This window comes from Bos grunniens, chromosome 11 (genome assembly GCF_055505025.1).
Source record: "Bos grunniens cultivar Pamir isolate PY7600 chromosome 11, Bosgru_T2T1.0, whole genome shotgun sequence".
In the NCBI taxonomy this organism is placed as follows: Eukaryota; Metazoa; Chordata; class Mammalia; order Artiodactyla; family Bovidae; genus Bos; species Bos grunniens.
The window spans coordinates 81,995,242-82,016,969 of record NC_141175.1 but is presented as its reverse complement, the minus strand read 5'-3'; the positions used below and the strand labels follow the sequence as shown (position 1 = coordinate 82,016,969).

General features: G+C 46.4%; 1 protein-coding gene across 18 annotated transcripts in view; it reads right to left on the bottom strand.

The window, feature by feature from the left end:
- The window catches only part of THADA (THADA armadillo repeat containing), a 335,209-nt gene that overhangs the window by 9,676 nt on the left and 303,805 nt on the right, over positions 1 to 21,728 (bottom strand). The gene's annotated exons all lie outside the window — the stretch shown is intronic.

Genomic DNA, 21,728 nt, shown 5'->3' with positions numbered 1-21,728 from the left:
TCTGGAATCAGATAGTGTTGATGGTTGTACAACCTTATGAATATACTAAAGTTTGTACACATGTACACTTAAATTTTACACATTTTTTGCTATATGATGTATTTTATGGGGGGGGGGGTAGGCATGAAGAGTGTGGAAGGCTGAAAAATGGCCTCCCAAAAGATACCTATGTAAAGTCCCTGGACCTTGTGAATGTTAATTTACTTGTAACAACGGTCTCTATAGATGTGATCTGGTTGATGATACTTAGATGAGGAGATAATCCTGTATGATCCGGGTGGCCCCTAGATATCATCACCATTGTCCTAATAAGGGGGAGGGGGATTTGACACTAGACACACATAGAAAGAAGGGCTTCCCTGGTGGCTCAGACGGTAAAGAATCTGCCTGCAATGCAGGAGACCTGGGTTCAATCCCTGGGTCAGGAAGATCCCCTGAAGAAGGAATGGCAACCCTCTCCAGTATTCTTGCTGGGGAATTTCATGGACAGAGAAGCCTGGTGGGCTTTAGTCCATGGGGTTGCAAAGAGTTAGATACAACTAAGTGACTAACATACATGTAACACACACAGAGAAAGGAGAAGGTGATGTGAAGACAGAGGCAGGGGCGAAAGTGATCCTAACGAGGAAATGCGGACAGCCTCCAGAAACCGGAAGGGGCAAGGACTGGATTCTTCCCTAGCACCTGCAGGAGGAGTGTGGCCCAGCTGACACCTTATTTTCTGGCTTCTGGTCTCCAGAGCTGTGAGACAATAAATCAGTGTTGTTTTAAACCACCAAGTTTGTGGTCATTTGTTACAGTAGCCAGAGTCAACTAATATGGAAGAACCTATTAAGGGTAGGTTGTGGTATTTCTCTTTGGAGTGGTGAAAATGTGTGAAAATTGTGCTGATGATTGCATTACTCCATGAGTATGTTAAAAAACACTGCCTTGTACTCTTTAAATGGGTGACTTGTATGGTATATGTATGCTATATCTCAGTAAGACTAGGATGTTAAAAAAAAAAAAATCTGCTATGTGCTCAAGTTGGTTCCGGTTCCTTGGAGGAAGCCTGACCACAGAGTCTGTCTGGAAAGGGCCAGTCTACTGAGGGGACTGGACAAACATCTAGAGCCTCATACATGCTTGTAGGGCCTAGTTCTCAGGTGCTGGAGGGCTCTGCAGAGGTGAATGGTTGGTCGGAAAGAAGGCTCAAGAAGGATTCCTGGAGGAGCTGGGACTCTGCCTGGCCGTTCACCACACAATCAGGAAATGGGAGCTAATGGTCTGCTTTGAGCCAGTGATATGCTAAGTACTGTAGAAAACAAAGCAAGAGACTACCACCTCCTGTCCTGTCCTCAGGAAGCTGGTGGTCTGGATGGGAAGGTCAGGCAAACACTCAGGCAACGGTGAGGAATCAATGGAGTGGTCTGGATCCCAAGAGCCGCAGGAGCCAAGGAAGGGGAGAGGTCAGCGTCGGGGAATAAATCACCTCCAAGACTCTCCCCGCACTAGCTAAGGGAGTGCTTCAAGTGGGGAAGGGTTGCTGGTACATACATGTCTGGGGCTGCCTACGCAAGGCAGACTGGGTTAACACTCAGTCATTTGGAAGCAAGTCGGAAGCCCAACAAATGGGCATTTAGAACTGGTTAATCCTATGCTTTCCATGCGCAAGAATGGATAACTCACTTGGATTGCAGCGGAGGACAGCGGACAAGAGGCTGCAGGGCTGCTGCCGCACAGGCCTCCTCTCGCTACTGCCCTGACCATGTCAAGGTCTCCTGCCAAGGCAGCCACCTGGGGATCAGAAGCCATCTGACTTGCTCCCCTGCCATCTTCTTCCCCACCTCCATGAAGAGGCCCACCTTGGGGCTGGGAGCTGAAGACCTAGGCTTCACCCAGTGTGCCGGATCATTCAAAGTGGTAGCTTAGTCAATGTCCCAACTAAGACATGTGATCTTTCATTTCTAGGCAGGTTTGGGGTCATTTTCAACTGTACTGATTAAAGTGAAAATGCTGACACGGATTTTTTTCTGTGTTGCCAACCATGAAAACCAATTCAGACCATGGATTAGAAACCTACCGTTTGATTATAAAGTATTATGAGGGAGATGCCTTTGAGACTAAGGCCATTGGTCAAGCCTCTTTCCCAGTCTTTTCCAAGAGAGGTCAAGCCAGCCCAGGAAATGCTGAGCAAATGGTGAGGAGTTGGATTCTCCCTCCCACCAGCTCTAGAGAATCCTGTCAGGCATTTGTGGAAAACCCCTCAACCCTGCCATCCACCCAACTCCCCTCACCATCCATTTACCCATCAATTCAAGCTTTTATCTCCCCACAAATACTTGTTGATCACCAGATAGGGGTTTTGTTGTGGGGATGGGAAAGGGAGGGGGGAAGCTGTGAGAAACATGAGAAAAATTCCAGGCCCTTCTCTCAGAGAGCGAACAGTTTAGTCAGAGGCAAGCTGACACATATGAAGTGTCAGGAAGTAGTCAAAGATGGTGCACAACACGGACTGATTATACCATTCCTAGCTGTAATGAAAGGACGGAAAAGGGAAAAAAGAAAGAGTGCGGGGTGGAAGAAGGGGGAGCTTCAGAGAGGAGACACTTGTGCAGATGAGGGTCAGAGGACAAGCAGAGCTGGGATGAAGGGGAGGAGTAGGGAGATTAGACCGGCCTGTTGAGGAGGCAGGTTTGGGGGAGCTGGAGGTGAAGATGGAGGGGCAGACAGTCTAGGGCAGGTTTGGTGATGGGGGAGGGGGGTGGGCAAAGCTGAGTGAGTACAACTGTGCTTTCTTTTTTCTGAGTGAAAATATTTTAAGGCTTCATCAGGCTGTTTCTAGACCAGCTTCCTCATTTCCAGTGTTCTCCATGGATTTCTTCACATCCCCTCAGGAGGTCAAGAGCCAGTATTACAACTAGTCACGAGAAACAACCGTGGGACCAAAGCCTGGCTCAGCTGCTGACTCTGCCATTCAACTCTTGCAGGGGCTCCAGGAGGCTCACTGGCCCCTCCCTGCCTCGGCTGACCCTTGACCCCTAGAGCCCAGGTTCTCCGCTCTCCAGTAGCCAGGGCTCAGAGGTGGGACTTCCAGGCACCTCAGTCAGTGAGAGAACTTCCTAAACCATCAGAGGTCATCACCTCAGACTTTACCACATAACAGAGCTCCCACATGCTCCTAACCTCAGACAAATGACCCAGAGGAAGGTTCTATCCTAAGGAACAGAGACAGGTTGGTCCCTCCGGTGGCTCTGATGAACCGAGCAGGAAATTTGGGTCGGGGAACATGGTAACTGTGGTATCAGTCTCTGTTCTTTATATGAATATTTTGAAAATTTCATCAAAAAAGAAGCCCATGTGCCGGTCGGTGCTCCCAAGGGCAGCCCAGCAGTAACTGAGACCACTGCCCATGCATCCGCTGCTGGACGTCGTGCCCTGGATGACAGCCAGCCCCTCCCCTCACTCCCAACCTGCCCATGGTACTAAGTCTGGCCGGGAACTCAGACTTCAGCTGGCTCAGGTAGACCCCTCTCCCTCCTCCTCCTTCTTTTTCTTTTGGTTTCTTAAGCCCTGAAAACCATTGTTTAAAAGACAGGACACATGGAGGCAGAACCCAATCAAAGGCACACAGCTCAGGGGTTCCCAGGCCCCAAGGGACCCAGCAGACGTACCCAGCAGGGGTGCAGATGGACTATTGGGTCTTCACACAGCTGTTTGGGACAGCTCATAAGGTTTTTTAAAAACCAGGGAGATTTTTCATAAAAATCCAAATGTCCAGCATCTTTTGAAAATTCAGAAAATTGGAACTTAGTATCTCTAGGTCTGTAGTTTAATGGGCTGCCTGGAGCACAGAAGTGGCCACGCACTACAGGAGGCATCTGTGTGCCCTGTCTGGGACCATCATACTGCCTCCCACCTCACCCCTGCAGGCATGTGGGCTTGTGATGCTGAAACAGGGTACCCACGAGGGCAGCAGGCCTCCAGCCAGCCCCTTATCTTATAGACGAGACCCACGACCAAAGGCCTCTCCTCACATCAGCCCCACGCCCCTCTCCCTACACCTTTCATGGCTTTGTTTCCTCATCATTCCCTGTCTGACAGATGTTCCTCATCTTGACTTAGCCTTCTTGGCCCTCAGGACCCAACTCATTTTTGGTTGTCACAATTCAAAGGAGGTGGGTGCTATTGGCATGAGCTGGGTAGAGGCCAAGAATGCTGCTAAACATCCCATAATGCCCAGGACAGCTCCCTCTCTGAAATGTCAACTGTGCTGAGGCTGAGAAATCCTGCTTTAACCTTCCCCACAACCCTGCACAACTGCCGAGTCCCTTCCGTGAAGTCTCTGCAAGTAAATGGAGGGAGGGATGGAGGGATGGAACTCTCAGTGTCATTAGGAACCAGCGGCCTGACTCTCTATTTGGGGAAGACAAGGAAGACCTCATCTCCTCACATCCCTTTTCTGGAAGGCAATCCCTAGGCGCACCCTCCATTCCCAGCTCTCTGGGCAGAGGTGGGGCAGCACATGGAACTCAGTCACGTGAGATGAACAGCCTGCTACAGAACCCTTTCTGTCTGGAAGTGGAAACATTTTCCAATTCTGAAGGGAAAGGATAAAAATACCATCGTTTGAAGTTCTAAAAATAGTTCGGGGGAAAAAAATCTTTCAAATATTAGTAATTTGCTTTTTCTTAATTTTCCAGCTGTTTTCATATGGAACAGAGGGCCTGGGTTCCCAAAAGTTCCTAAGGACCCAGTTCCCAAAGATGGAGATCCCCACGGATACAGTCATGTGCCTGATACACACATTTCCTGGTGACCTATTGTGAAACCAGAAATACTGCAGCAAATTCCTTGCTTCCATTAAAAAAAAAAGATACATATATTTAAAAACCTTTATTTTTAAAGTTAAAAAAACTACAATTTAGAAAATGTGGGTCCACCTCAAATCACTGGGTAAATCTGAGTGCTAAGTCATTTCAGTCTTGTCCAACTCTTTGTGACCCTGTGGACTGTAGCCCACCAGGCTCCTCTGTCACTGGGGATTCCCCAGGCAAGAATACTGGAGTGGGTTGCCATGCCCTCCTCCAGGGGATCTTCCTGACCCAGGGATCGAACATGCATCTCTTATGTCTCCTGCGTTGGCAGGTGGGTTCTTTACCACTAGCCCCACCTGGGAAGCCCATATATATGTATTTTCCTCCCCTCACCCCCATTTAAAAAATGGATACAGTCAACATGAATGAGAACAAATAAGCATTTCCTAAAAGTGTGCACTTATTCAGTAGGGCTACACTTTACCAACAAGGGGTTGATAAATTACAGCTGGTTAACAGTGTCCTTGGCTCAAAGCTTATAAAAATACTTGTATTTGTTCACTTCTAACCACACCAAAGAATAAGACATGGGTTCAAACAAATATCACCCTCAGGCAGCAACGCTATGGACAAGACCTGGTCCTCCTAGAGGCTTGCATCTTGAGGAGAGGGGAGCGGCCCTCACTGCCTCTCCTTTCCAGGGACTACAGTTCTGTGTGTGATACTCAGTCCTATTTCTTGTGGTAACCTCCCAAGGTCAGCAGGAAGAGTGAGTCACACATGGGCTTTGTCCGTGGCCCTTCCAGAGCAGGATAACCAAGGCGTGTCCCTGGGGCCCTGGTGGGTGGCAGGGCCACAGGGAGAGGACTGAGCTGGATCCAGACCAGAGAGGCTCTGCATGATAGCACTGGGCCCACACTTGGCATTCCTCTGTTCAGCGAGGACAAATCATGCCAGGCCCCTCCTGTGAATGTGCTAAGTCAGTCTCTGGTCCTCAGGTGAGCCAGGCCCTCTCCAGCATCCCCTGCACTCGGCCTGCTCCTTGTTGGTTTCACTCTGCTGAGCCTCCCAAAGTGGGCAATCACCTCCACCTCTTCGTGGAAAGTGAGCGCCTTGTGTGTTTTATCCTCTCTACACTGTCACTCACCCCAAAGCTCTCCTCCCAGAAGGGGCAATCTGACACCCATCTCCCTCTCTCCCTGCCTAGGGAGCCAGTGAGGGCAGGCAGGAGAGACTTCGATGGAAGCAGGGGTACAAAGAGGATGTCTAGAGATTGGGAAGTCCTTTTGGGGAGTGGAAAGAGGTTGGGCAACCTGAGATCCCTTCTTCCACCAGCCTCCTCTCCCTCTGCCTGGGCAGAGTTCAGTGGCTCTGCAGGTACATTCCACATGTCTTACTCACCAGCTTGGACCTTGCAATTTCCCTTTCCCTGAAATCACTCTGCTTTATTTCACTGTTGGAATTTCTTTCTCTTACAGGGAATTTCTTCTCAGCCTGAGTGCTCAGGACTGACTAGCTCCTTCTGAGTTCTTTGTGAGGCTTCTCTGGCCCTCAGATGGGGGACTGCCCAGCTCCCCTAAAACACTGGTGGGACATGGAGGATGGAGGATAAGGATGGTCTGAGTGTGTATCTAAAGACTAGAAATTTGAGACCAGAAACATCCAGGATGGGGGAACTTCCCTCATGGTCTAGAGGCTAAGACTCTGAGCTCCCAATGCAGACGGCCTGGGTTTGATCCTAGGGAACTAGATCCCACATGCCATGACGAAGATCAAAGATTCCACAACTGAGACCCAGTGCAGTCAAACAAACAAATAGCTACACTTAAATAAAAAAGAAAAAGAAACATCCAGGATAGTCATTTTTCTCTCCTGAGAACTTTCCCACTATCACCTCCTGCCTTCTCCCAAATCCAGAAAACTCCTCTTTAGATGTCCACTCCTCATTCTCAGGCTTTTATGGCTCTAAACAGAACAAAGAGAGTCCTTGGTAATACAATGAGCAAAAGTGAAAAGTGAAAGTGTTAGTCATTCAGTTGTGTCTGACTCTTTGTGACCCCATGGACTGTAGCCCATCAGGCTCCTCTGTCCATGGAATTCTCCAGCAAGAATACTGGAGCAGGCTGCCATTCCCTTCTGCAGGGGATCTTCCCGACCCAGGGATCAAACCCAGGTCTCCTGCATTGCAGGAGGATTCTTTACAAAACAATGAATAAATGATTCTTAAACTCACAAAGTGATTTTAAGATTTATAAACACTGCTCAAAATATAAGTGCCTGTGATTTAAAAGTTCCTGGGGATTTTGTGTCTTGAAATTGAGTTCACTCCCAGGTCACCCAAGGCCTTTCCTATCTGTGACCATCATTCCCCAACACCCTCCCTGGAAGTACTGTCAAAGGCATCGGAACTGCCTGCTGCCAAGACCCTGGGCTAGAGGAGGTGAGGCTGAGGCTGGAGAAGCCTGGGGAGGGTGAGGGGGAGGGAAGGGAAGGGAGAGGCCACAGAAAACAAGCCAAGGAAGTGATGATCGTTCAAGAGACTACAGGCTCTGGGTTTCAAGCAATTAAAAAGGAGAAAAGATCAAACTGTTGGCAGGATGGATTTAAATGAGCTGCTAGGAAGAGCGTCTGGGTCTTAAGGGTTTTGAGACCCTAGAGGCCACTGCTTAGAACAGCTCCTTTGCCTTCAGTATCAGCTCTTCCATGGGGAGGGTGGGAGGAGGGATTAAGAGGAGGAGGTACTCTGGGAAGAAGCAGGTTGTTTTTGACCTTGAGGATGTTTTGGTCTTGCTATGAATGTTACTGGTAACAACAATCAACATAAAACTAAACTGACAGTGGCTAAATAGCACAAGATAAAATTCATCATAACTGACCAAAGATGTCATTTTGTTGGTGACGTTGAAAACGGCAAACAATGATAACAACAACTACGGGGGAAAATGTGACTTGGTGGAAACAAACGAAACCAGATATGGTAAAACTCTTACTAAAATTTTTGACTGAAAAGGCAAACCTTCATTGCCAAATATATAGGTAAAAGAGTTGATACTTAAGAAAAAAAGAGAGAATGTTAGAAAATTTTAACTGCTCTATACCCACTCCAGTACTCTTGCCCGGAAAATCCCATGGATGGAGGGGCCTGGTGGGCTGCAGTCCATGGGGTCACTAGGAGTCAGACATGACTGAGCGACTTCACTTTATTTTTTCACTTTCATGCATTGGAGAAGGAAATGGCAACCCACTCCAGTGTTTTTGCCTGGAGAATCCCAGGGATGGGGGAGCCTGGTGGGCTGCCATCTATAGGGTCGCACAAAGTCAGACACGACTGAAGTGACTTAGCAGCAGCGGCAGCAGCAGCATACAGAAAATTGGTCAAGGTATTAAACTGGCTTGATGGAGTTACACTGGAAAATAATTTCTTGATGAAAATTCATTAATGTTGGTATTGTTGTTGTTCAGTCACTAAGTTTTGTCTGACTCTTTGTGACCCCACAGACTGCAGCATGCCAGGCTTCCCTGTCCTTTACTATCTCCCTGAGTTTGCTCAAACTCATGTACATTGAGTCAGTGATGGCATCCAACCATCTCATTCTCTGTCACCCCCTTTTCCTCTTGCCCTCAATCATTCCCAGCATCAGGGTTTTTTGCAATGAGTTGGCTCTTTGCATCAGGGGGATAAAGTATTGGAGCTTCAGCTTCAGCATCAGTCCGTCCAATGAATATTCAGGGAATATTGGTATAATTCAGATTAAAAATTTGGGATCTTCCCAACCCAGGGATCAAACCCAGGTCTCCTGCAGTGCAGGCAGATTCTTTGCCATCTGAGCCACCAGGGAAGCCCCAGTGAACATTATGCCTAGAGAAAAGGGCAGGCATAAAAGGTCATATATGATTCCATTTATATGAAATATCCAGCATAGGAAAATTCATAGACACAGAAAGCAGATTAGTGGTTATGAGGAGCTGGGAGGGGAGGTTATGACAGGGAGTGACTGCTTAATGGAGATGGGATTTTTTGGGGGGAGTGATGACAATGTTCTGAAACCAGAGGGTGGAGATGGTTGCACAATATTATGAATTACTCAATGCCACTGAACAGTATACTTTAAAATGGTTAATTGTATGTTATGTGAATGTTCACTTTAATTAAAAAAAAAAAATCCAAAACAGCAGACTCTTTGGGGATGGAGCCAGAGGGTGTGCCAAAGACAGAGGATGGTGGGTAATTGACTTCCGTACCTCTGTGGCTTTAAATAAGGGGTGGGTGAGAATGGGGTTCTTCAGTGAGTACTGCTCCCCAGGACACATTTCCCAAAGAAATGTGCCCTGCCTGCTCAGGACATGAGGTGTAGACGGATAGATGAGGGTGTACACAGGGATTAAGAGGGCAAAGAGGGAAGAGAGGCCAGCTCTCCCTCCCCGCTGAGCGTGCTGGCTCACACAGGGACAGAGATTTAGGGCTTAGAGGACTAGAAAGGCTGCGAGCAAGCCCAGGAGGGTGGTCTCAGTGGCCACTGAGGAGGGAAGCCTTGCTTTCCTATACCTCATCACGTTTGGTAATAAAGCAAGACATTTCACATCTAGAAGCACCTGCCAGGTAAGACTCGTATGTAAGTGGAGCCCATGAAATAGAGTTTTATGCACAGAGCAGAGATCAGGTCACAAAGCTGTAAGAAGTCTCTTTACCCGAATGACACAGACCCAATCGTCTGGCTTCCATTTCATTGCCTGAGTCTGTTTTATAGTCATGCTTTTTCATGAAAGCTTTTAAGGGAGGCTATTCCCTGATGTCATGTAAAAAAAATGTCTGAATACAATTACATTACAGAACAGCACTCTTGGAAGAGAACACAGCCATGAAGCTTGCTGGTGTCCTGTTTCCTTCTCTTTAAAAGCCATTTGTCCTCTCTCTAAAGACAGAAGGCCCCCAATCCCAGCTCTCCCGGTCCCTCTCTCTGTCAGAGGGCCCAGCAGCACTGAGCTGGGAAATGCATGCAGAACTGGGGACCCCCCCCCAGGGATGTGGGTGGGCCATCAGGGAGTGGGGTCTGGCTCTGGGGCCTGGCACACAGTCCTGAGCCACCTTGTCTAAGGTCACACATCTCACAGTCAAGGTGAGGAACTGAGCCTCCTTCTCCAGGCTTTCCCAGGAATTTCGGCCAGAACCTCCTTTCCACTTCTTCCCCCACCCACGTGCCTAATTCAGACATGCCCCCAGACTCGGGGAATGGTTTTCCTTAAATGCCCTTTTAAAGCTCTTCTCAATCAAAACCTGCTCTACTGTGAGCAAATTCTCCACATTTCTCACCCTTCCCTTGCTTCTTTCTTCTCCTGGCAGAAGGTGCCATGCTCCTAACTTTCCACAAGAGGCTCTTCATTTCCTGTCTCTGATGTGGACAGATCAGCCCACACCTTCTGTGACTTCTGGACAAGTCTTGCCTGCTTCTCACTCAATCTCTCTTCTTTTGAGGTCTGTACTAACCACCTCCCTGTTCTTGAGAACCTTATAACTAGAGACCTGGCCTTTCTCAATGACACAGAGTCACTGCCACTCAACTGGTGACATCAACATCCATAAAGATACCCCTCCCAGGATTTGGTTTCGCCATTCTTGATCCTTTTTAATTCCAATACTCTCCATCTCCCATTTCACTGAACACTCAACAATCATGATAGCATCTGAGACCCTGCTGTTGCTTAGAATGGTTTTGACTTCAAGATCTTAAATTCTAAGCTTTTGGGTCCCTTTTAAATGAATATCATCATCGCTAACATTTATGAAGCACTCATTATGTATAGTGCTTCATATAAATTAATCACATGTGTATTCATTACAATGATCTTTTGAAGGTTTTATGAGCCCCATTTTAGGAATGACGTAAGCAGAGACACGGGTGAGGATGTGGGATTTAAATACCATAGTCTATCCACTGTGGCTCCTACACTGTATGGCCTCTCTGATATTCCTAAAACAATGGTTTAACCTTCTACTTCTTCTACTGGAACTACCTTTTCACCCTAATCCTGACCACATCTTGACCCTGCCCTTCTGTCAGGCCATCACTTGTCTTTCTATGTATATCCTGGGCTCTCTGGGTTTGGGATGCTCTTCCTTGACCCATCTCCCTTATCAACTTGATCTTGTTCCAGGCTCAACAGTGCTCTATAAGCATCTCTTCCCAAACCCATCTACTGTTCCACTGTGAGCCACTGATTTGCACTGGAGAGAGGCAGGATGCTCTTTAGGCTCTCTATGCATTCATGCTCTATTTTTTGGCCATGCAACATGCAGGATCTTAGTTCCCTGACCATGAATGGAACCTGTACCCCCAACAGCAGAAGCTCAGAGTCTTAACCACTGGACCACCAGGGAAGTCCCCACTGATGCTTTTTAATCTCAGCTGTCCTCTTGCTGCCCTCTCACCCCTGGCTATTCTTTCACCCATTTTTTTGGTGATTTCTGACTGAACTTCTATGTAAATTACTTCAACCATCTCCCTGTCCCTATATCCTACTCCCTAACCACTCATTCTTATAGATAATCTTGTCTTCTACAGAAGACATTCAACATAAGCTCAAACTTCTGTCCGCCCCAACTTCAAAATTTCTCTAAGGACTCTTTTGAAACGTTAGCTTGAAGGCAGAGCCAGGGCTAGGAAATGTGGTTTTAGGACAAGGGATTAATGTCAATATTTATATGAGAGGCAGCCTAGAGAGGGAGAAGGAGAACAGAAAGACGCAGAGGAGGAAAGGGCGCTGTGGCTGCAGACAGGTCACAGGGTTGGCATAAGGTGCTGCGTGAAGAATGCGTGGAGGTTAAGGAGCATTTTTTGTTGTTGTTTTTGGCTTGGAAGGAAGATAGATAATATTACAGAGTGTGCGCCTGAGTGTCTAACTCTTTGTGACCCCATGGACTGCAGCCCACCAGGCTCTTCTGGCCATAGGATTCTCCAGGCAAGAATACTGGAGTAGGTTGCCATTTCCTGCTCCAGGGGATTGTCCCAACACAGGGATTGTACTCAGGTCTGCTTGCATTGCAGGCAGATTCTTTACCACTAAGCCACCTGGGAAGCCCGTTACACAGTGTACTTACTTTTAAACTCCTTGAAGCCAGCTTCTGACCTTCCCACCACTGGACCTTCTCTTTCAACACTCATTTACGACATTTCCTCAATCCTTATACTCCTTGACCTGACCTTTTGATGGTGATTGGCACAGCTGACCAACCTCGCCCTCTTGAGTTTTTCCTTATGTGGGTTTCCTGATGCCAGAACTTCTTGGTTTTCTTGATGGGTTTTTGTTAACTTCCTTTGCTAGCTCCCCGCCCACACCATTACAATGGGCTCTGATGGATGCTCCCAACTTTCATTTCTCTCTCCCCACCCCCATTCATCCATTTATCTCTCTTTCCAAATATATTTATTGAGGCCCTACCATGTGCCAAGCACATGGCAGCTATTAAACTGTAGCTGAATTAACTTTATAGCTCCGATCATGTTACTTACTTGTTCTAAAAGTTTTACTGGTTCTCCGGTGCAAATGATATCCAGATCCTTTGCCCTGGCACTCTGGGTTTCAGTGGACATATGCTGTTTTGTGGCCCGGCTGCCATTCGCCTTCTCTGGATAGCTGTACCTGATCTTCCCTGGAGAGTCAGCCCTTCCATGTCTTTAGTCCACTTGGTCTGGGCATGTCTGACACCTCCCACTCCTGTTCCAGGAATGGGCACCTGCCCCAGGTCTAAGCCATTCAGGGCTTCATGTTCTGGGCCTCAGAGATTAGTTCCAGGATGGGCCTGGAACCCAACTACAGTCACTAAAAAAGCATTTAGGGGCTTCCTTGGTGGTCCAGTAGTTAAGACTGCACTTGCACTGCAAGGGGTGCAGGTTCGATCCCTGGTCAAGGACTAAGATCCTGCAAGCCTCATGCCACAGCCAAATAAAAAGAAAGCATTTAAAAGTGAAGAGACATTACTGACACAGGCCTTGAATAAATGAAGATGTAAATGCTAGCACTGCTGCAGCCATCTTAGAACTTCAAGGGGAGTGAGAGCTTATCTGAAAACAGAAATAACCTAAGAGCAGAGAAGAAAAATTATGAAAAACCAGGTCCCTGGGACACTGTCTGAGGCCCGGAACTATGCCGCGTCTGAAGCCAGCCGCCTCCCCCTGGAACTCTCAGTTACATGACCCAACGTGCCCCACCCTGGGCTGGAGCGGATTGGATCAGACTTTCTGTCCTCTGCATGTGCAAGAGTCTTGCTTGATCCAAACATCCTCCGCTGCCCCGCCCTAGTCTCCTACTCGAATATGAAGGCTTGTATACTGATTTATTCCTTTCCTGAATGTGCCTCACACTTGGCCATCTCTGTCTTTCTGGAATGTTTCCCATCTTTTCCATTTTCTCTCACTCGAATTATAAAACTTCAGCTCTAACAGACTTCCATCCAAGAAGCCATTCTTCTCCAGTTTCCCCCAATAACAAATGTTTGTAGGATAAATGACTAACCGGACAAACAATGACCCAGGGTCCAAGGAGGGGGTTTCCAGACTGCTGTCCAGACCTGAGTTCCAGCAATCCTGTTTGTCACCCCCTCAGGGCTTGGGACTTGTTTTTTCCATCTTCCCACTGGTCTAAATCCCTGCTTCCTACCCTCTTTGGCCATCATTTCCCAGTTTCCCTTGGGATGTGCATTGGTTTTTTAGAAGGTTAGCAGACACTCAAAACAGAAAACTCCAAAATCTAAAACTGACCCAAGGAAAAAAAAAAAAAGATCTGGCTTAGTCAATAAGTCTGGAAAATTCCGAGTTAAACAAAGGTTTTTGTTTTTAACAGACAGAGGTGGACACGGGGGCAGGACGTGCAGCCTTTCTCCACTTTACTCATGAAACAGGTACCAGCCCAGAGTGGAGCACTGCATTCTTCCGCGCAGACGCACCAGGGGAAGGCCGCGCGAGTTCTTTTATACACACACAAATATCCTGCCCTTTGTTCAAGGTGCCTATTTGCTCTGCACAGAGGCTACTGCAAACACAGAAAACGTTCATTGTTAAACCCGGCATGCTAAGTGGTTTTGCCTTCTGGCAAATCTCCAAACCATAATTATTAAGGGACTCCGAGCTGCTGAGGAATTCTTGGGTTACAGAGGCTTTGATCTGCCTTCTCTCCCCCACATGAATTTCCATGGGTATGGCTGACTTTCATTGCTGGTCCCTGGCAGTGGGGCTGCTTCGGAGGTAAGGACTGAACAGCGCTGCAAAGTGAGTGGGGTCCCTGGTGAGGTGGGCTCTGACTGAAGCCCTGCACAGCGGTAGCCAAGGGAACAGACAAGCTCTGTCCAAGTACTGGGTTGGAATGTGGTGGCCTCAAATCTTCCGTTTCTTCCATGCTCTGGGAAGTCCAGATTGAGAGATCTGCCCCCAAAATCTTTGGATAGCTCCAGCAGTTTGGCAAGTGTTGACCCCAAACTCAGGTAGCTGCCTCCTTGACAAACTCAGGTAGCTGCCTCCACTTGGTTACAAACTGTTAAACAGTCAAACTTCTGAAAGAGCCAAACTGCTCTCTAGTGAAACACAGACGGAATGTCAAGGGGGACAGACCTATTCTTTCATGCTTTTTAAAATTCTCCCCTGCCTGAAAAGAGACATGGGAAAGAACATCCAGACGGTCATGATTCTATAAGAAAGAAGGAATGAAAAGACGCTTCCAAAATACAGTGGTAAGGCTTTCTGATTGAGTGCATGAAAAGGATCCTATAACAAACAAAATTTCTAGTTTTCCAATATTAAAGAAATACATTTAGCATTTGGATCGAGGACAGAAATATTCACTTTTTGACATCTGTTTTTCTTCCTATTTTAATATAGCTATGAGATATGTGATCACCCCCATTTTACAGAAGACAAAACTGAGGCCAAGATAATAGTGCCGAGTAGTTCAGGACACAGGTGACTGATTCTCAGATCACTATTCTCTCACAAGTTAGCAATGCCCTTCAAAGGTGTCTTTCCCAGATGGGAAAGCCCTCTGTTGGTGGCTGAAGAATAGGAACAGAGAAACAAAGGTAGGGAGAGAATGAGGGAGAAGACAGAAATCAAGCTCCCCCAGGGAAGGAGCTAGAAATCAGACGGTCTAACACAGAGGGAGCTCAGAGAACTGCCCAGACTTCACCTGTGTTGGGGGCTGGGGGAAGGGAGCTTTGGGGGCAGTAGAGATACTTTCTTCAAGTGTCAGCTCCCATTGGGAGAGGCAGAGGATAGAAGCAGAATGCCAGAGGGACCCTAATAATGAGTCCCAGTGTGCTCGTCACTGTCTGTTAGTGGCTGCTGCTCCCTGGGAAGGAGTCAGGTGATCCATCACAAAGAGGAGAGAGGTGTCCCCTGCCCTGGGCAGCTGGGTCCAATCCCAAAAGGTCTGCTGTGGGGCAGGACAGGAGGCTTCTGAGCTTCCTTCCCTGCATGGGTCCATATAGTGGGGCCCCCTTTTGTCCCCCAACTTTTATCTATTCCCCTCTCCTCCTTCCTGTTGGCGGGCGCCTTAGGAAGATGTAGATGAGCTCATGCCGGAAACGGGAGACCTTTCTTCCCACTCAAGGTGAAGGTCAGTGATTCACGTAGCTAAAAATAAACTTAAGGCCACCTATCAATAAAAGGAAAACGAAACACACACAAAGTTCAATTCCCCCTTGCTATTTAAATTTCAGCAAGGAACATAAATCCTTATTTAGTCAAGAACAACCAACACTCAAATATGTAAACTTTAATTACATGTTCTGGACCAGTGAGAGTAAAATGAGGGAAAAGGAGGAGAGGTGAGGTAGGGGAAAGCCACAAACTAAAGGGGGGAAAGCCCAGGGGCAGGAAGTGAGGCCCAAGTTCAGAAGCAGGGAAGCGAGCGAGAGGAGGGAGGAGGCAGAGAAAGCAGAGTGTGGAGTAGGTTCTGGGATGAAGCGACAAGTGACTCTGGGCAATGCCTGTCCGTGGGTAACTATCACCTACAACCCCTCCTGATCGCTACCCTTTATACTCAGGTCCCCCTCCTGGGATGGGGGAGCCACAAGAGTCCATGGGAGAAAACTTATTGAATTAAACAGAGGACGTCCAGTTGAATTTGAATTTTAGGTAAACAGTGAACATCTTTCCAGTGTACATATGTCCCAAATATTGCACGGGGCACCTTACACAAAAAAGCTATTTGTGGTTTATTTGAAAGTCAAATTTAACTGAGTCTCCTGTATTTTTATTTGCTAAATTTGGCAATCCTATACTGGAGGTCAAACTATTCTTTGGACCAGAACTCAAAGACCTGGCCAATATGTACACTGAGGGTCGGGGGAAAAAAAATCAAGTGGAAGGTCACTTTTTGAAATGAGGAGTGAGGCAGCACAGAGACTTGCCAGGCAGGACGGTAGCCAGCAATTCAAAATGTCAATTCTCAAGTTGTCTCCTTCTTGAACGATTTCCTGCTGAGACCACGTCAGTGGCCCCCTCTCCCTGCCAAGAGTCAGAGAGGCTAAAAACTGTGCACAGAGGCACGCTGGGACTGTGGGTAACCTGGGCTGTGTGCGGCTTCCGTGAGATTCTGAAATTTCTGAGGTGGAGAGCGAGCTTGCGGAACACTGAGGGACAAGTAGAGCCAAAATAAAACTCAGTATATAATCTAGGGTGCTAAAAAACATTAACCTCAATCTTCATCACTATCATTTTCCGAGGGACATGACTGAGCCCAGGCCACCGTGCTCAGGGGAGGGGTAATGAAGCTGACCTCAACCGGAAGCTCCAGGTTCTCTGAGTGCTTGGTGAAGAGGACACAGCGGGCGAAACAGGAATAGTGGCCCCTCCTGTGATCCACTGCTTCGTGGGTCCACTTTGCTCCAAACTGCTCGATGCTGCACTGCAATTCAGGCAGCATGTGCTCTGTTCCACCGTGGCCCCTGTTTGCTCTGATGGAACACCCGCCAGTTCTTGCAGTCATGCTCCTTGCCAGGTCCCAGGAGGCTCCAGAGACTGTAATTCATAATACATGGCCGTCTAGAGCTTCCCTGGTGGCTCAGTTGGTAAAGAATCCATCTTCAATGCAGGAGACCCTGGTTCAATCCCTGGGTTGGTAAGATCCCCTGGAGAAGGGTATAGCAACCCACTCCAGTACCCTTGCCTAGAGAATCCCATGGACAGAAGAGCCTGGTGGGTTACAGTCCATGGGGTTGCAAAGAGTCAGACATGACTGAGGGACTAAACCACCGCTACATGGCCTTCTAGATATTAAAAAAATTATGTATTTACATAAAACTATTATTATTTGTAAGTGGGGTCATTCTACAAATTCTCTTATGCTATGTGCTTTTTTCAGGTAATGATATATCATGAATACCTTTGTGTATCAGTTCATATAGATTTACTATAGTATTTCATTATTTTTAATTGTCTTGTGGTATGGAGATATATATTGTCACCCTGCTTATTTAACTTCTATGCAGAGTACATCATGAGAAACGCTGGGCTGGAAGAAGCACAAGCTGGAATCAAGATTGCCGGGAGAAATATCAATAACTTCAGATATGCAGATGACACCACCCTTATGGCAGAAAGTGAAGAGGAACTAAAAAGCCTCTTGATGAAAGTGAAAGAGGAGAGTGAAAAAGTTGGCTTAAAGCTCAACATTCAGAAAACTAAGATCATGGCCCCCAGTCCCATCACTTCATGGGAAATAGATGGAGAAACAGTGGAAACAGTGTCAGACTTTATTTTCTTGGGCTCCAAAATCACTGCAGATGGTGACTGCAGCCATGAAATTAAGACACTTACTCCTTGGAATGAAAGTTATGACCAACCTACAGAGCATTTTCAAAAGCAGAGACATTACTTTGCCAACAAAGGTCCATCTAGTCAAGGCTACGGTTTTTCCTGTGGTCATGTATGGATGTGAGAGTTGGACTGTGAAGAAGGCTGAGCACTGAAGAATTGATGCTTTTGAACTGTGGTGTTGGAGAAGACTCTTGAGAGCCCCTTGGACTGCAAGGAGATCCAACCAGTCCATTCTGAAGGAGACCAGTCCTGGGTATTCATTGGAAGGACTAATGCTGAGGCTGAAACTCCAATACTTTGGCCACCTGATGTGAAGAGTTGACTCATTGGTAAAGACCCTGATGCTGGGAGGGATTGGGGGCAGGAGGAGAAGGGGACGACAGAGGATGAGATGGCTGGATGGCATCACTGACTTGATGCACATGAGTTTGGGTGAACTCCAGGAGTTGGTGATGGACAGGGAGGCCTGGTGTGCTGCGATTCATGTGGTCACAAAGAGTCAGACATGACTGAGCGACTGAACTGAACTGAACTGAATGGCAGAAAGTGAAGAGGAACTAAAGGGCCTCTTGATGAGGGTGAAAGAGGAGAGTGAAAAAGCTGGCTTAAAACTCAACATTCAAAATACTAAAATCATGGTATCTGGTCCTAATCACTTCATGGCAAGTAGATGGGGAAAAACTGGAAGTAGTGACAGATGTTATTTTCTTGGGATCCAAAATCACTGAAGACAGTGACTGCAGCCATGAAATTAAAAGATGCTTGCTCCCTGAAAGTAAAGCTATGACCAACCTAGACAGCATATTAAAAAGCAGAAACATCACTTTGCTGACAGAAGTCCATATAGTCAAAGCTATGGGTTTTTTCAGTAGTCATGTATGGATGTGAGAGTTGGACCATTAAGAAAGGCTGAGCAGTAAAGAATTGATGCTTTTGAACTGTGGTGCTGGAGAAGACTCTTGAGAGTCCCCTGAATTGCAAGGAGATCAAACCAGTTTATCCTAAAGGAAAGCAACCCTAAGTATTCATTGGAAGGATGGATGCTGAAGCTGAAGCTCCAATACTTTGGGCACCTGATGCAAAGAGCCGACTCACTGGAGTCAGCCAGTGAGATTCACTGACTCATTGGAAAAGACCCTGAGGCTGGGAAAGATTGAAGGTCAAAAGAGAAGAGGGAAGCACAGGATGAGATGGTTGAATTGCGTCAACGACTCAGTGGACATGAATGTGATCAATCTCCGGGAGACAGTGAAGGACAGGGAAGCCTGGCGTGCTGCAGTCCACAGAGTCACAAAGAGTCGGACACGACTGAGCGACTGAACAACAACCCTTTGATGGATGTTTAGGTTGTTCCTTTGTTTCCTGCTTTTCTTTTAAACAAGAGAGAAAGGAATAAGTTCGTACATAAATCTTTGCACTTGTGCATATAGTTTCTACAGGATAAATTCCTAAGTGGAATCACTGGACCAACTGCTATATATACACAAACACAGACACACACACACATATATACATTAAAATTTCTGAAGATAATATTGAATTTCCTCTAAAAATGTACCAATTTAGTCTTCACCAGCTATGATCATGCCTGTTCCTCCATACCCTTAGCCATCCTGGGTTAAAGGCCATCTTTTTATCCTTTGCCAGTAAGATATGGGGAAAATGCCAGGGCACTGCTGTTCTGGTTGGCATGTCTTTATTATGTCTGGATGGCCATTGTTCCCATATGTGTACTGCTCATGGCTATTTTTTTTCCTTCCACAAAGTGCTAGGTTTAAATCGTTTGCCTCTTTTTCTATTATCTTCATTTATTGATTTTCAAAGAATTCGTTGTAGGCTATGGATAAAAATTTAATTGTCTAAAATAATGCAAAGTTGGACTTCCCTGGTGGTCCAGTGGTTAAGACTGTGTTTCCACTGCAGGGGACGTGAGTTTGACCCCTGGTTGGGGAATTAGGGTCCCACATGCTGCGAGTTGCGGTCAAAAAATTTAAAAAATAAAATAAGGCAAATAGTGTTTCTGCCTCAGAGGAGCTTTAAATTTTTTTTTTTTTTTGCTGCCATTGGCATAACTTATTTACAAGATGGTGTACAAATATGCAAGTGGTATTTTACTGTTGTATTTTTATTTTAAATTTACAGTTTGCTTGCAACTTGGTCAGAATGTGGCCTACAAAGGTTCCTACTTCATGGAACTGAAATTTTCCTGATGACTCAAAATATAATCAACTTTTATAAATGTTATGTAGTGATTTGAAATGGATGCTTATTTTCTATCCTCAGATTACTAAATTCAACATAACCCAGCTTTTAAATATGGCATTCAAATCCTTTATAACCTTATTCACATTTAATCTGCTTGACTTTATAAATTCTGAGGAAGGAAGGTTAAAGTATCTTACTTTGGTTGTGATTCTAACAATTTTTTCCCCTAATATTTCTTATAGCGTGTCTTTTTTGAAGGGGATATATATTTTGATGCTATTTTGCCTGATACATGAAAGTTTATACCTGTTACATCTTCTTTGTATATTACATGTTTTATCACTTTCCAGTGCATCCCTTTCTGACAACTTTCCTGTTGTTTAGTTGCTATGTCGTGTCCGGCTCTTTGCAACCGCATGGACTATCGCCCACCAAGTCCTTCTGTCCATGGGATTTCCCAGGCAAGAATACTGGAGTAGGTTGTCCTTTTCTTCTCCAGGGGATCTTCTTAACCCAGGAATCACACACGTGGCTCATACACTGCCAGGTGAATTCCTTAACAACTGAGCCACCTGGGAAGCACGACCATCTTCCTGGTTTTTGTCAAAATTTTAGTTTGTCTACTATTTCTTTTGCCACCTTTGCTTTTGTTTGGTTGCCATTTGCCTGGAACAGTTCTGTCCATCCCTTTATTTTCAACCATTCCATGGCATTTTTGGGGTATCTCTTGTGTCAAAGTGACACAGCTAGAGGTACGCCCTTCTTCCTCAGTATGAGAACTCTAGGTAATACATCTAGGCCAAAAGAAAACACTTCTCGGCACACAGTGCAGCTAAATATGGCCACAGTATCAGTGTGTGGCCAGTGAGAGGTCCACAGGGTGCTCTATGGGACTTTGGGAGGGCTCCTGAAGAGGGAGAGGGCGCGACCGCGTTACTGCTCTTCGTTCTTTCCTTTCTTCTCATCTGGAATGAGGACTGGGACGGCTGAGGCTCCCAGTAGCTACCTGGGACCAAGAAGTGACCTTGAGGATGGAAGTCACGTGTCAGGAGAGGGAAGCAGGAAGACAGAGGAAGTCAGAGGGGGTCCCTCATGACTGAGAGCTGCCAATCAGCCTGGAAAACGCCCTGGGGACCCCTTTAATCCAAGAGAGAGAAGAACTTCCACTGTGTTCAAACCATGGTCAGTTTGGTTTTTCTGTTACATGGAGATATCAGATTTGTAAAAATTACATCAGATGCTGCCTTTTTTGGGCGGAGGGGGGACTCAATCTAAGAGTAACTGTCTTTTTTTTTTAATGATTTGAGTCTTAATTTTTATTTCAGTTATATTAGCAGTTATGTTAAAAACGCTTAACAAACATATCTGGACATTTGTTTTCAAGAAAAACCCTTTCAGGTTTTATAGCTCTGAATATGGTCTCTTGAGCCACATCAATATCCCCCATGAACCCATGAAATAATGTGGAATCCTAGACCTACTGTATCAAAAGCTAATTTTCACAAGATCCTCAGAGGTCATCTGTGTACACAGTGAAGTGTGAAAACCACTGCTTTAGAGGGCACTGGTGCCTCCTCCCCTCTTCTGGATACTGTTCATCATCGTCTCAATTTCCTACTTAGAACCTGGGAATTCATCAGCAGGGCATTCCTGGCCTTGGAAGATCTTGCCCTCACCTCTCCAGTTCTGGTCCTTCCTCTCCCACCCTACTCACACTTTCATGCTGGACGACGTATAGTCCCCTAATGTGTCATAGCACTCCCTGGGGACATACAGAGTTCTCATCTGGAGCCCACCTAACAGCCACTGACCTTCTTCCTTGCTAACAGAAATTCAACTCTGTTATGGGAGGTGATGCATGCAGCTCTAGGTGATGTATGTAGCCCCATCTCATTCTCCTTTGCATGATTCTTCCTCTCTT